Source organism: Capsicum annuum, chromosome 5, assembly GCF_002878395.1.
Source record: "Capsicum annuum cultivar UCD-10X-F1 chromosome 5, UCD10Xv1.1, whole genome shotgun sequence".
In the NCBI taxonomy this organism is placed as follows: domain Eukaryota; kingdom Viridiplantae; phylum Streptophyta; class Magnoliopsida; order Solanales; family Solanaceae; genus Capsicum; species Capsicum annuum.
In genome coordinates, this window is record NC_061115.1 from 51,116,795 (window position 1) to 51,122,794 (window position 6,000).

The window sequence follows — 6,000 nt, forward strand, 5'->3', positions numbered from 1 at the left end:
GTAGTTTAATACTTAATATCAAAGCATTTAGAGAATTCTCATCGTTAAAAGAAATTTGTAAATTGGGATAAGTATTAAAATATATAGGACCATAGGCCAAGCTTGTTTGTACAATCCTATAAGAGTTTTTTTTTAATTTTGATTTCTTCTATTTCTTAAGGCAACCATAATATTCTCAGGCAAACCTCTTAAAGTAAGCAGTTTAAATGCAATTTGTATTAAATAATATGTATAAATCTATAGGTTTCCTTATAAGGAGTCAAATCACTTTCAGATAATAATCTAAAAGTACCATGATTATCATCAACAGTAATAGTTTCTTTAGTTGTTTTAATAATTTGTTTAAGACCCATTTTTAATTTTTTTTTATTTGGTATCTAAGTTTGGGTTGGACTTTAGGAATTGTCCATTTATTAAGAAGGTCTAAATGTTGTGGTATATCATATTCTTCTTTTCTACTGTTTTTAACAGTAGTATGATTTTCAATGACATTCATAATAAAAATTGTGTTGAACGTATTGCACCTTTTACTACCAATATCACATGACTCTGATACCATAACAAGAATCGAATCGCTTCAATGATACAATAGGAAATCTTTACACGTTAATAATCCTAAAAGTAATAATTATGGTCCATTATGAGTTCAAATATAGCCCTAAATAGCTCCCTTGACTTCAATGAGCCTTCTAACAAAACCTCCGACATACCCTGAACCAAAATTATTACTATAAGAATTATTAATAGCTACATTAGTGTTGTTGGTTGATAAGATTCTAATTAAGGATTCAATACCATATTATATTAGTAGTTTAGTGTGTTATAGTTCATTACAAAAGTATTTAGCTTATCATTTAGGCTAATTTAAACTAAAGATAATAAAATAAAGAACAAAAATTTAAAGTACCTCATAATTAAAGAGTTTAAATAGTGCCTTTCGAAAATAAATAAATTACTAGACTTGTATTGATTGATGAATAATTTACAATGGAAGAGAGTGAGGGGGTTTTCAAAAATCTGCCTCCAATATATCAAGCTAGATCCTTATATAGTGAATCTTTTAAGTAAAAGACAAACATAAAAAGTAAAGTAGACATAATAAAAATGTGACTAACCAAGTCTACTAGTAAATCATGACTTATTTACTGTTACATTGTCACATCTTTTTGAAAGAGCAGCTTTATAAAATCTAATCTAACATGCCTCTTTTCTTCAACTATTTTGAATATGGGGTCAAAAGTCATTCATAATTTTATTCTCTTTTCTTTGTCTTTTGTTGACATGAAAGATTCTTTCAATTATTCTTTAAATTTTTGCAGGTACTCATTAATATCAATTTCGTCATTACTCTGGATGCGTTGTGATTCTCTTGCTAAGCAATCTTTTTTATTATTCGTGGTATGATCAGCAGATGCCATAGAAATATCAGATGTATTTTTCATGTCAAGATTTCTCGTTAAATCTTTCTTTACTTCTTTCATGTATGAGGCTATTATTTCTGACTCGGATCTTACTTTTTTTTAAATTTATTTGGAGTTTTTTTTTCAATGCGTTTGAAAGGACTAATTTCATTCTTTTGTTGCACTGATGTCATATCTCTTTGTTCTTTATATTTGACAGTGACCACATAGATAGAATTAATTATCACTTATCCCTGAATATGACCTCAGTTGTCTTTTAATTTAGCTTATTCCAAATTTTTTTATAAAATACTCTTTTGAGTCATGAAATATTATTAAGATTGAGTTTTACTTTAATGAACCATTTCATTATCCGAGGAATAGAAAATTCAATAAAGAAATACATAGTAGAAATACTTTCAAAATAAATATTATTCTATCTTTTTTTAATTTTATTAATGTTGGAGATACTTCTACCCATTCAGCATGTAAACTTTTGTATGATTTTAGTAAAATTTTTATAGACAATCTATAATAAATTCACCATTGTCCAAATCAATTAAGAATATTTTGATTAAAAATATCAGCACAAATTTTTATAAATTTTGAGTGCATGATTCCTATATAAAAGAGCTTTATTAAAGCTTTCAACATAGTCCCAATAATAAAATTTAACCGAAATCTTTTGTTCTGGATGAAGATAATCCTTTTATTTAAGAGTACTAAGACCCCACTCTTTCAAAGTAAAGATATTTTTAATAATAATTTTTGAAAAGTTATAAACTTTTTATATATTAGCAGGATAAAAATGTTGAATTTCAGTTGATCTTGTATGAGATATTATTATCTCAAAATGCATTTCAAATTTATATGCAGTAGTAGCATATGATGTACTGTCTAAGTATCTCTGCTTTAATTACCATGTGTCATCTTTTCATTTCAAATCATTTTGATCTAGAATAAGTATGACCTCATCTACTTCATTTTATTCATATAATTCAATGCTTTCATTATTATCATCTGCTAAGGCAATAGAATATGATGAGCTGTCATTTTTTCTTTTTCTTTTTTAATAAAAATTATGAATTCCTGATATATTTGGTGATCTTTATTAAGATTAGAAGTGCTCGCAATATTCACAGCCAATAACATTTGATTTCCTATTTGGACTAGGACACTTTCTGCATATGGGCTGAAGCAAACTGAGGTTGATCATTCAGTATTTGTTCGTCATATCCAAAGTGGATCTCTAATCCTTGCTGTCTATGTTGATGATATTGTAATTACAGGTAGTGAGAGGACAAGAATTGTTGACCTGAAACAGTATTTTAGTAAACGCTTTTTTACCAAGGATCTTGGAAAGCTTGGATACTTGTTGGGTATTGAAGTAGCAAGATCAAAGGTGGGAATATCACTTTATCAATGTCTTGTCCTATTTCTGTTCATCCTCTTCCCCTTTCTCTATTAGAGGAGGTTGAAATATGTGACTCCATCTTGTATAAGAGAAAAACTATCAATTTCCTTTAAATATTGTATTTCAAAATCAGATGGAGCCAATAAACCTTACCACCATGCAAATATTTGCTTAGAAATATCATGTTTACAATCTTTATTAAATATGAATTTTGCTTCTTGACAATCAGTTTTTATTAAAAAAAAATTATTATACGAATCTCCTTAAAGTTTTAAAATACATTTTACTATTGCAAGAATTTCTTTTACATTACTTGCACAATTTTTTTGGCTATTATTTTATTTTTTGAATAAGATATTCTTGTTTATCTTGTGCAAAATATTGTTTTAAAATTTCACCATATCCAATATCAGAATCGCCCGTCTCTATTATTTTTCCTCAATTTGTTTTGTCAAATGTAAGACATGATAGCTTATTAACCTTTTCTTTAATATTTTTGACTGATTGAGTATGATCATCATTCCAAGCTTTTGGATTAATTTTCATATTTAGAAACAATACCTTAATAATTTAAATGCGTATCTAAATTCAAATATCTTTGTTTCTTATAAATTTTACAGTGACAGAAAAATAAACTACAATCACAAATAAAATATGAAGAAATAAAATTTTTTATTGATAAACTATAATGACTTGATTTTTGGTATTTTTTGTGAATTATTCATTTCAGTGTGATTTGACCATTTTATTCCTTTCCGTGATTGCTTTGTGGTATTTTTGGAGGTGAAAATAATTGACATGATTTTCAATGCATTTCAATGTGTTTTATATGAGTTTGTGTTTTTGGAGGTTAAAAGGATTTATAGTTGACTTCGGTCAAGATTTATTATTTTGTGCGTAGGATTAACATGGTTGGTGTGATTTTACGGCTTTGGTATCTCATTTCGACCCTCGATTTAAAAAATTATAAAATTGAGTCTCGGGGGTCAATTTTGTGAAAATGATATTTTTTAAAAAAAATCTAATTTCTCATTTGAGTCCAGAACGTCAAATTTAGTAGGGTAGCATAGTTCGTTTGCGTTCACGAGATTTTGAATAAATCTTGAGAGGTCCGCAGAGACTTGAAAATTTTTTCAAGTTCAGCTAGTGCAACTGCTAAAATGTAGTTTTGGCGCTCCACTTGGCCGCTTTAGAGGCTCGGCTCCAGCTGGGGTGGACACTTTAGCGCGCCTTGTCTGCTAAAGCAGACTGGTCTGTACACTAGGTACCGCAAAAGTGTCACTTGACCACTTTAGCAGTCAAGGATGGTATAATATATAAATTCTTTTTCTCAAATTTTCCATCATTACTGAGACTTAGAGCTTCGAGTTTTAGAGCTTTTGAGCGATTTTCCATTTTCAAGTTTGGGTAAGCTCCAAATCTCTATTATAATTACTTTTCTTCGATTTTTGTCATTTAAAGCTTGTTAAAACTCGATTTCAAATGTGAAATTTTGGACCGAAAGGCCTAAATTAGTTTTCTTCAATTTAGACCCTAATTTCAACTCATTTTTACTTGTTTTTTCTTATATGGCTTCCTTTAATCATGGGCAATATATTTTCGAACAAAAATTTTGGTACCCTTTTTTTGAAAACTCATTTTGAAGGTCTGTTTGACCCTGACTCGAAAATGACAATATGGATATCGTTGGCTTTATTTTGATGCATAAATTTTATATTTATATGTCTTAGTTGATTTTGAATTCGTTCGTGAAGGGAAGGCTTTAAGACCTGGTTTTCTTCACTAAGGTAGGTTATGCCTTAAGTTTCTTTAGACTAGGTTAGGTAGTTAATATTAATATAAAAGCATGTTATAGGTGTAGGAACTAATCATGAAAATTGCTTTATTACTGGTTTGTGCTCGTGTGGGGACCTATGTTGTTGCTATATGGTGGTTTTTGAGACATTATTTGCTATGTGTGACTGTGTGGGGTCTTATATGATAATTTTGACCTGGTATTTATATAATTGATTGTATTATTCTTGGTGGAAATTGTCTAAATTGAGACTTATGTGCTATCAAATAACATATTATGGTATATCTTACTTCATTGGTATATGAATTATATTGGATCATGGATGGTTAGCTTATTGAGTGGATTTTGGCTCGCGTTCTTGGTATATTGGTTGGATATAGAAATTTTCATTCTGGTTGGTTGTGATCATTATATCCTTATATCATATACATTCATGAAACATTGGTTCCACCATGAAAATACTGATTTTTCTGACAGAAAATGTGACATCTTTAAAAAAAATTATTGATGTATGTATAGGAGAAGAGTTATAAATATTGGATTGATATTGTATATTAGATTGTATGTGGGTTGACGACCCCCTCACCCCATGGATCCTACCTGAAGACCATAGCTCAGTAGGTGTATATTGAGATTGTGTGACAACTTCGTGCATCACATTATCACCATCATCATCTTCTTCTTTATTACATTTTATATACTGTGCATATTTTATGTTGTATTTTTATTTTTGATTTGATATCTGTCTATTTTGTGCTTCTTTTCGGTACTTATATTTGATATATGTGTTTATTGTAAAACTGTTAGTGGAGACAGTATAAGCTACCATTTGGAATATTTTTTTACTACAGGTGGCGTGCCTATAGTGTGTATTTTATATGCTTTATTTGCTACTTTGCTTAGTCAGCCTATGATACTTATTAAGTACAAGTGGATCATACTTACCCCTACTGCGTCATTTTGGGCAGATCCAAATACAAGTGCATCACACTGTAGCTGATTCTGATAGTATTTAGAGTATTTTTAAGGTAGCGGTCGATCTATGCTTCAGAGTTGATCTACTATCTCCTTTTGTTTAGTTTACGTCCTGTATTTGTATTCTGCGGCAAATTATGTTCCTTTTAAACTTTCAGTTGAATATTTTGACTTTGAGATGTATTTAGTTTCTTCTTACACTGTGACACCAGATTTTAGAGATTTATGGTATCTTTGTTATGTATTTGTATATATTTGGTTCAGCTTCATTCTAGCAGCCTTACTTTGGGTATGATGTTGTTTTTCCTTTTCATATCATTTTGGCTGATAGGCTTATTTATCAAGGCTTGCCGCAACAAGTTCCATCATTACCTTTGATTTTTGTGTCATGAAAAATTAGTATTAGAGTAGCCAAG